This window comes from Lolium perenne, chromosome 6, assembly GCF_019359855.2.
Source record: "Lolium perenne isolate Kyuss_39 chromosome 6, Kyuss_2.0, whole genome shotgun sequence".
Classification (NCBI taxonomy): domain Eukaryota; kingdom Viridiplantae; phylum Streptophyta; class Magnoliopsida; order Poales; family Poaceae; genus Lolium; species Lolium perenne.
Window position 1 is genome coordinate 261,369,279 of NC_067249.2, and position 10,628 is coordinate 261,379,906.

Below are 10,628 nucleotides of genomic sequence, written 5' to 3' on the forward strand. Positions count from 1 at the left end.
CCAAAATCTCAATCTAACTTGGTTAGGATCAACATGTATGAGGAGAGATAGAGATTACCAAATACACCCTTAATAGCCCGGCCCACCTTCTGTTACGTGAGTTAGGCTAGGCACAAAGCAACGGATCGGGCCCATATATATCACCACCGTGGGGGTACGACTACCTAGAGACCGACCTTTACGAAGGGAAAAAGCCATCCCGCGCGCGCGCTCTGGCGTCTACACGTGTCGCGCGCGGACCGTGTCCCCAGAAAAAGACGCGAACCGTTTTCCGGGTTTGGTTTTTTCCCTTTACGCTCCGGTAGACCCGTTAACACTATGCGGACCCGTTAAGCTTTTTTTCCCTTTACGCGCACTGTTAGTTTTTAAAAAATTGGGCGGGACTTCCTTTTTGGCTTTTTCCCTTTGTATTTCTGGGCTGTGAGTTTTCTGGGGAATTAATGGGAGGGAGGTAGCACTTTCAACTTACTTTTTTTTTAAAATTCCAACAGAGTGCTAGAAGAAGACACCTACAAGAAGACATATGTCGAAGCGATTGCTACGGCTCGGCTTCGCCTCGTATCAAGGCGCCTTCGGCGCATCAAACATTTATAAACATAATGAATGGATGACATATGTCGTTGTCCCCGTTTGTCGTTACCCCCATATGTCGAAGCGATTGCTACGGCTCGGCTTCGCCTCGTATCAAGGCGCCTTCGGCGCATCAAACATTTATAACTACTATACTAAACCTGAACGATTTCGATTTTTCTCAGTTTTTTGGGATTTTTTTTGGGCACTCCTGCTGGTTGACACGTGTAATTCTGTCCGTCCCTTTGTTTTTGTGTACGTTTTGGGGGGCAGGTTGTACTTCTTTTTTACCCACCTCCACTGTGTTTCCTATTGGTTGGCCCCTTTTTGGTGTACGTAATGTTTTCTCCCCACCGTCTGGTCGTTCGCTTGCGGGCCCGCTTCCATCTGTTTGTGCGGAGTGGCCGGTGCTGTTTTATCGCCGCGTCTCCTTTCTTCCTTTCCTTGGCTGTCCCCGGCGAGCTCGAGGCCAGCACGCAGCACGACGTGCACGGCCGGGACGAGCACCACGCCGGCGGCCAGCTCCGCCCCGCCCACGCCCGCGGCCGTCGCGGCGAGCTCCGTCCCCGCCCGGCCACTGCTCGCCCCCGCCCGGCGTCCGCCGCGTCCGGCAGGCCACGCCCGGCCATGGCTCGCCAGGCCACGCCGGCGGCCAGCTCCGCCCGCCCACGCCGCGGCCGTCGCGGCGAGCGCCGCCCCGCCCAGCCACGGCTCGCCCGCTCCGGCGACCTCCGCCGCGTCCCGGCAGGCCACGCCCGGCCATGGCTCGCCAGGCCACGCCGGCGGCCAGCTCCGTCCCGCCCACGCCCGCGCCCGTCGCGGCGAGCGCCGCCCCGCCCGGCCACGGCTCGCCCCGCCCGGCGACAACCGCGCCCCGCCTGCCCGCCCATGGCCGAGCTGCAGCTGCTGCCTGGCCGGGCCTGCTCGCCCGTGCCCGCGAGTGGCCGACGCGGCCGGCGGCGTGCCCGCCCGTGCGTGGCCGACGCGGCCGGAGTCGAGGCACGCACGGACAGCTCCGACCGGCTCCACCCCTGCTGCGACGATGTAGAGGCTGCGGGAATGGCGCCGCTGTAGAGGTCGGCCGAAATTTGGCCGGGGGCAAGCTGCTGGTGGCCGGGGTGCAGCCGAGGCGGACGCGTCGAGCGGCGCCTGCCGCGGGAGTCAAGCGGTCGCGCGACGCCTCCCCTTTCCAAAACTGCCCCCCTTGCCCTTCCTATAAGCTGCTCCCTGTCGTGGGTGTCACCATGGCAGTATAATCAAAGCATCAAGATGTGCCGCTAGGGCCAGAGCCCAGTTCTCTCCCTCTCCACCGTCGTGCCGCCGTCTGCGCAGTTATGGCCCTGCCGCGCCCTCCTCTCTCTCCCGAGACGGCTGACAGCGTGGAGAAGGATCTCGGACCTCTCCTTTCCTTCTCGAGGTGGCTGGTGGCACGGTTGAGGACCCGACGACGTGTACGTGGTCGCTGGCAGAGCGGACGGACTGGAGTGGGGGCGCCGTTGAAGCCTCCTCCTCTCACCGGCACGGGCGCCCTCCTCTCTCTCTCCGTGGCTGTCATGGGAGCCCCTGCCCCAGTTCCTTCCTGTCAGCTCAGGACCGGAAGCGGGAAGGAGGTAGGTGCCGATGGGAATTTTCTGATGATTAGATGATCTGCTTTGTGATTTTGGTGCCTAAGAACTGTTTGTTTTTATGCCTACAAGAACTCAATCAGTGTATTTTCAGATTTCTCATTTGGTCTGTGTGGGCTAAATCAATTTATTCAGCTTAGCATGCGGTGCATCTGGGACTTCTTGCTAGCCTTGATATATTATCGCTGTTGGGAGTGGTCTGGTGATTTGATTTTTTTTGCTGTGAGATTCCGCAATTACATATTGGAGCGCATTATATAGTATAGCATGGACACAATCGAATGATTCATGGGTATCATCTTAAACAATTATTTTTCTTATGACAACGGTTGGCATTATGCATTGCAGATTTAGGCCTCAAAGACTAAACTGGCTGTTCGAGGTATCATCTTAAACTATGATTTTTTTTTCTCACTGCACTATTTAGGTGATTTGCAACAAATGGTTGGCAATATATACAGTGGGTTTATTCCTGTAGATTTTTCTCACTGCACTATTCAGCACGTACTCTAGAAATGTAATGGTTAATTTTGATGATGATTGATGGTTGATATTTTTTGTTGCTTTATCAGGAACTGAACATTCAAAATTAGCGTGCATTTTGAACTATGCCATATCCAGGTGAATTATTAGTGTTTTGAGTTTCTATGCTGGTTTCCATTTGATATGTATGCTACAAACCAGTGGAGGTTTGGCTGGGCATCACTCTAACACATGTTTACTTATACCGAAGGAACTACAAATACTTTTATCAACACTACCGAGTGAACCTGGCTACATTGCTTCAACAATGTTTGATCAAATGGATGAAAAATACTTGTTCTCTTTTGCCATCTCAAGATAATTCTCCCTATCTCTACAATAATATTTTGTCACCTATATCAAGCGATGCTTTAATTGGTTTGAAAGTGAACTTCTTTTTTGTACGCCAATTTCAAACCTCCCAAAGCGGTCCGCGATGGGATACCCATTTGCTTTCCCCAAGTATGCAACATTCACCTTTAATGACTTGGTCATGTTAAAAGTGTTTTCGGCTGATCACTTAAGAACTACCCTGTTAAGGCAGTTTGGATCTAATGGAAATCTTGAGCAGCATGGATTTGCAAGGAATCGGCTTTGGACAATTGAGTTTGGAGAAGATGAAAAAGCCCAAAGGAATCGGCTTTGGACAATTGAGTTTGGAACTACTCTGCTCTTTTCTTATTTAACAATAACAGTTTTGAGTTTGGCTTCAGAATTGCTCTTGATGCTTTGGGGGATGTGAGTCTCACGTCTACAATCAGAAATACCAACACTGATGGAAGACCTTTTTCTTATACATTTGCATATCACACAAACTTCTCTGTTTCTGACATAAGGTATGTTTCTTTGTGGCTTCTTTGCTCTCTGTGTTCTTATTGGCAATGGACTGCTTCATTCATTTACGTTGCTTGGAAATTAAGATTTTTTTTTTACCGTTGTGCATTATTTTAATAGTCATTGTACATGTATGAAAATATATTCACTCTACTGGTCCTGGTGAGTTGTTATATCTGTATGGATGTGAATCGGTCCAGTGCAAGCATATATTTTTTGCGAGAACAACAATATGGATATCTTTTTATTCTTCTCTGAAATTTTCATATTTGTAATTTCACAAGATGATATTTTATAGTAGAACTGATGACCTGATCAGAATTTCACTCCATTCGAGTTTGTTTTAAGAAAACTATGTTACAGATTCGTGAGATAGCTTCCACTTATAAGGTGGGATTTTTCAACCAATTATGGGTTATATGAACATGTCTTAATTTTGACAAAGACTCATTGTGAGTTGCAGTGATATGCTGGTATTCTTTGGTGCAATGTAGTCTTAGTTTTGACAAAGAAGCATCTCACCGTAAATCATGAGAGAATGTAGTCGGGAGTGTTTTGTTGAGTATTCGATACAACCTTCCATCCACCTGCCGAGTACATTCCACCTGATTTAGCTGTTGATGTAGCAAGATATTCATTGTTGTGGTTACATGAGCACCTCGCTTGATGCAGAGTACAACTGCTTCCAACTGCACGAAGTAGAGCCCATAATTGAGCCACTTTCCCTCTGACAGTCACCGCTGGGCAGCCTTGACTCCCCGTGAGGCACTGAGCACACATCACAGTCAATGGTGGTGCAGCTAAACATGGTGCCCAGTGCTCCCTCTACACTGCTATCACCTGTAGGGATGAAACCGCATGCTAGGGGATCGGGTTCCGGTTGTTGTGTTCTGTAATTCTTAGTGTTGGATCCTAAGGACATGCTGAATCAGGTGTCAGTTTTGTGTTTCCTGATGCTTTATTGGTACAAGGTCTTGGTTATATTGCTCCTTAGTTCCGGAATTTGGTTGTGACATTGCATTCCTGCAGATTTCTTGTGATAGTTGTGCATGTGGTTTGTCTGATTGTGGTGGTCATTGGGCTGTAGTTATTCCTGCAGGTTAGTCAGGTTTTTTTTTCTTCCCTGGTACATGGTTCACATTAACAGGTTCAGGTATAACATTGATCAACACATACACTTTTTTTTTTTTGAGAAAAACACATACACTTTCTACATCAAGAAACCATGTTATTATCATCTCCTTTACCAGGTACACATCTCTGTATGCAGGTTATTTAGACATGGGAGTGAACTGTCAGATAACACTAACCGAGATATGTTATATATTAGTTAATATCCTAGTGTTCAAATGTTTGGTAGTGTCTATTTCACTTGCACCACTGTCAAACATTTTCACCTCTTATGAGCTACCATGTTTGACCTTCGATCTCTTGCAATATTCATCTTTTTTTTTCGATAAAGTTGCAATATTCATCTTACTGCCACCAAGCTTTATTTTATATATTACATGTATTTTACTGTATAGCTTGCTAGCTTCTTTTTATTTTCTTTGTATTATGTCTTTTCCAGTCGCAGGCTGTTTGCATGTGTCGTGTCTCTCCAACATATGAATTGAACTACCGCAAATAAAAACAGTGCCATCTCATGCTAAATTATGTGTGACATTCCAAGTGGGGTATAAAATCTGAATATTGGGGGATATAAGCAAAAGATTTATGCAAATCTAAGCAAGCGGCAGATATTAATACAACTTCCATAAGTAATGTAGTACCGACAGGTTTACTGTTCTTATGATTGATGGTCATCCCAAACTAAAGAAAGGATTAGAGGTACTTTAATTACTACCCTCGAGGGCGGCAGCCACAAGCATCCTTCACTCCGCCGGACGCTGGCACATCTTTTTTCTCAGTCGGGTAGGTGAGGTTATTCTATCTGATTCATGACGCCGGGTTATTTTTCCTGCTCATTCGCCTTCTCACTACCTCCAAGCAACCTCTGAACTTGCATTCCTTTGTCATATTGCTATATAAGGGCTTCGAATTTGGAAGAGGGTGCGGACAGTCAAGGGAGCTGCTGCTGTTACAGCAGCACAACAGCACCACAAGAGACAACATGAGAATGAGAAGGAAGTGCGGCGCAAGATTTTAGGGCCCATTGGTGAGGTGGTTCTTCAGTGGGGGTGAGTCGGTGGCTGTTTACCACAGGTGGCAATTGTTGGTACTTGGGTTGATCCTTTAGGTCCATATGATGGTAAGGTGGATTAAGGAGGTGATGAAGTCATGGCGGAGTTTCGTACTGATTTCCATCTGGTCCCTGGCATCTTCTCTACAGTTTCTTATGTTACATGCTTTGGCAATATGTCATAAGTTCTGCAGTCCTTTTATTCTGATTTTCTTATCTTACTGATTTAGGTTTACACCTATCATGATATTTTTCATTTAGCAGGACATATGTTCTTCATATACAATATGCATGACTTCTAAGTTTCAGAAGTTTTCTCTGTTCATTCACAAGTCTCCTACTTTCTGATTGCTCTCATGGCGGTATTCGCGTAAGCTGAGTACCAAAAATGCATACATAGTGGATATTTTATTTAGTATTTCACACATGATTCATTGGAATGACTGTAGGCAAAGTAGATTGGTATATAGTTAAATTTGTTGCTACCTTAGTTCTATTCTCCTTTGGCAATCCCGTGTTGCTGATCTTTGCCTTCAGCCTAGAGTTTTATTGTGCCGACGTCGGTGTACTTACCATCCCTGCTCCGGCTCTCCGCCTCTGCCACAGACGTGTGCAGCCTGCAGGTTGCAGCACCGAGACATGGAGCACTTGCTACATGGTGTCACATACTGACGTCTAATATTTTGTCTGCATGGTTTGCAGATAGAGACTGATATAGATGATGACCAGATCTTAAACTGAGGTAAATGAACAAACTTCTCCAATCCGTTTTTTTAACTTACTTTATTAAGAAAAAAAATATTTTTTCTCTGTGGTTGCGATTAGATGTTTGTAATACATAGGATTGTGGAATTTCAGCTGCACACACTCTTCTCTGTATACCTTGATTGTCCGCGAGCTGAGCTACGATGAGCTTTGCTGAACTGCGGGTATAGAGGAGGAATGTAGGACCAAACCTGCAGCTAAAAGAAAGAAGCCATCATAAAGGGAATAGACAAATAAAAGCTACAGCCACAGTTTTATTACTCCTTCCACAAGTAATGAATATTCTCCTAGATATTACCATGCCACAGTACTTTGTAATAGCCAATTAGCATTGCCATCGGTCTGTATTAAATATGTACCCATGCATATAAGCTGATTTTCAGTGGAGTTTGATGGTAGATTTTTTTGCTGCCTAAAACTTCGTATCTAGCTTAGTGATATGTTGGCTTAATGTGACTAAAAAGGAATAGTGTAGAATAGGATCAGTGAACGATCATGTGTCCTTTATTATTTACGAATGACCACAACTAACAGGAATGTATTCATATGTGCTTTTTCACCTAGACCGAATGAGAATGGAATCCTAGCTTCAGAATATTTTCAGGGGTAATTTTGATTTGCTATCAGGACATCCTGAAATATATGTTTCCCTTGTAGCTTATGGTGATAGTTATGCATTTCATCAATTTAGATATTCTCAGATGTTGAATTTTATAAGCAGTGCCGTCATCAACCTTGTGGACTCCACTCACATGCTTCTTTATTACTTTGTACTTCTTATGAGAAAAGTTTGCTGACAAGAGTTTACTTACTCCCAACTATCCTGCAAGTTAGCTATGTCAAATGTTTTCTTAGGCCCTTCTTCCGTAGAGCTATATGTATATACATTTACCAGTATATTATACAAAATAAGGTCTTTGCCTTGGATGTAGATTATATAGAGCGGACAAGCAGAGAACTCACTTATATCCCCATGCTACTGCGGCACAGAGTGCCATTTTAGTCATTTTTTGTTATAGGTGGTTGAGCAAAGAAAAAGAAAACTGAACCATTTCCTCCTCCATTAGCTCATGTTCTTTGACCACCAACTTACTAGAATAATTGAAATGAGTGACCTAGATCAATTAGGGGTAACTGTTGTGCTTTTCCTCATCTCGATGGGTTTCTGTTTGCTAAACTGTACCGGTAATGCAAACAACCTTAAACAAAGGTGCGTCGAAATAGGCAACGTAGGAAACTTGCGCGTGGTTGAATCTGGGAAACAGAGATAGAGAAACTGGAAGAATTGTATACGAATTATGTTCTCCGCCATGGTAGATCACCTGGTAGAGGTTACATAAAGCGTCTTTGCTTCAGTTTTCCTTCTTAGAATAACTATTGTTTACTCATGCCACTGTTACAGGGGAGAAACTAAGGAAGGCTCGATACCATAGAATCTGGAGTATAGTACACATGTACTTCCTCATAAACCAATTGGTAATTTCTTTTATTTTCTGCTCATTGGATAAAATTCATTGACCTACTGCATAATTTTCATGTAACACTGTTGCAAGGTATTTTCGTAAAAACGGACATCGGAAGTAGCAAGAATATTTACCTTTTCTAATTCTTGCGGATAACTGAACTAATTAGTAATTCAGTTGTTGAGCCTGTTGTTACAAGGAGCCAATTTATTTTGGTCTGACAAGTTGTAAAAGAAACCATAGCTTAATAGCTTCTTGCTCAGAAAAATTAGGAGACTAGAGGCATTGTCATGAGTTTCTTAAAAGCACACACAAAACCAATCTTAGCATTACTGTAACATTTGAGAGGATGATCTGAGTACGTAGTGTTATATACATATATGAATATATAATAATGGTGTTGTTATTATGATATAGTTTGTTATGTCCCATTCATATTTAATAGGCAAATTTCTTGCTTCGGTGCATGTCATGAAAAAATGAGTAATGTCGTAATAGAAGCAGCAAGGGCCCTATCACTATTGGACTGTTATGGTTATACCATGTTCTCTGAATTACATAGGGCTAGAAGTCATTTTTGCATTGATACTACATAAAACAAGCTAGGGGAATTGATTTCTTGAAAGAAATAGCACTTGGAAGTATTTGCATCCATTTACCGAACATTGTTCCGAGTCCTCTGTTTTAAGATTGATTATAGTACATGGAAGCTCCTCTTAATGAAACAAAAACACCACATGCATTCTATAGGATGAACTATTATATCAAGTCAACTGATATTTTACTTTGGAACATAATCTAATTGGAGATGTATCTACTAAGATATATTTACTGTATTACTATCACATTGTGGAGCTCTGAAGTGCCCGGGAGATTGGCAATAGATTATGGTTATTCGATGGTGCTTGAGATGTTTGAGATTTTTGTGAATGGACCACTATTTTTATTTAGTCTTGAAATGGTGGGTACATGGTACATTTTATTTTAAGGAAGTAAAAAGAATAATTTCGAGACTTGTGGTCTCAGTGTTTGCTTGCTATTTATTTAGATCATGGGCGGACAAGTGATTGTGGAAGGGCCAGTGCACGGATGGGATGATTCGACCGACGACAACAACATTGCAGAAGGTGATACTCTGTTCTTGACTTGCACTGTAGAATCTTCAATGGAGGTGGCCATCTTTGGAAGCAATATGGCTATGAGAAAATCTCGGGCCGCATTGAGTGCAGTGGTAACTAGGGCTTGCTTTTTCTTAGCACGATGTAATCCATGTTAAAACATGTGATATATCTATCCGTGAACTTCTGAACAACAGTAACTCTATACTGATGTGTCCAACTAATTTACAAATCGTATTCTATGATCAATTTGCACTCATACTTTCATGTTTTATCTGTCAAACTTCGGAATTACCTGTATTTCCATGTCCAACTACCATGCGAAGCATGCTATATGTATGATCAGAACACACTTACCCCTTTGTTGATCTTCTTGGTAGAATAAGGCTATGTATTACATTGGTATTAATAAATTCAGTTCTAAATAAACAATATCAGTCTTATCCCTTTAACAACTCACTCACGAAACAAACATTAAACAGTGGTATTGCTTACTCTTTGTTCGTCCTTTTATTAGTATTCTACCAGCAATATAAAAGAATGTCATGAATTGGTCGTTGTACTCAGTTTATGAATTCTTGTGCCATTAGAATTATTACCGCTAACACACTTACTCATAGGTTCAGTAAAAATATAATCACCGAGTGTTTTAAACTTTTTTGCTTATCACAAACAGATCTCCATTCATGATGTAAGGTGTACACAACATAAGAAATCTTGGCAATAAACACGCGAGCTATTTTAGATGCTCATCATCCGGTCTCTAGCACATCTCTACGCCGCCATATTAACTTATAGTAGAAATATCTTTTGTTCATCTTAAAACCCATGGTTTAAACAGAAAAATATGTATTACTTTTATCAGTTCAGATGTGGTTTTAAAATCATTTACACCATCGCATTACATTGTCTCCACGCCGCCATATTAACTTATAGTAGAAATATATTTTCTTCATCTTAAAACCCATGGTTTAAACAGCAAAATATGTATTACTTTTATCAGTACAGATGTGGTCTTAAAATCATTTACACCATCGCATTACATTGTCTCCACGCCGCCATATTAACTTATAGTAGAAATATATTTTCTTCATCTTAATACCCATGGTTTAAACAGCGAAATATGTATTACTTTTATCAGTTTAGATGTGGTCTTAAAATCATTTACACCATCGCATTACATTGTCGGCGCGGCGTGCCGCCGCGCCATTCCTGCTAGTAAACATAATGAATGGATGACATATGTCGTTGTCCCCGTTTGTCGTTACCCCCATATGTCGAAGCGATTGCTACGGCTCGGCTTCGCCTCGTATCAAGGCGCCTTCGGCGCATCAAACATTTATAAACATAATGAATGGATGACATATGTCGTTGTCCCCGTTTGTCGTTACCCCCATATGTCGAAGCGATTGCTACGGCTCGGCTTCGCCTCGTATCAAGGCGCCTTCGGCGCATCAAACATTTATAAACATAATGAATGGATGACATATGTCGTTGTCCCCGTTTGTCGTTACCCCCATATGTCGAAGCGATTGCTACGGCTCGGCTT

At 43.1% G+C, this 10,628-nt stretch overlaps 1 long non-coding RNA gene across 1 annotated transcript; it reads left to right on the plus strand.

The window, feature by feature from the left end:
- The first annotated feature begins 3,695 nt into the window (after positions 1 to 3,695).
- On the plus strand, positions 3,696 to 9,338 carry LOC127305386 (uncharacterized). Its single transcript, XR_011746221.1, has 5 exons — positions 3,696 to 5,465; positions 5,584 to 5,820; positions 6,340 to 6,475; positions 6,592 to 7,974; positions 9,010 to 9,338. It is a non-coding gene; the product is annotated as an uncharacterized lncRNA (long non-coding RNA).
- Positions 9,339 to 10,628: the final 1,290 nt, after the last annotated feature.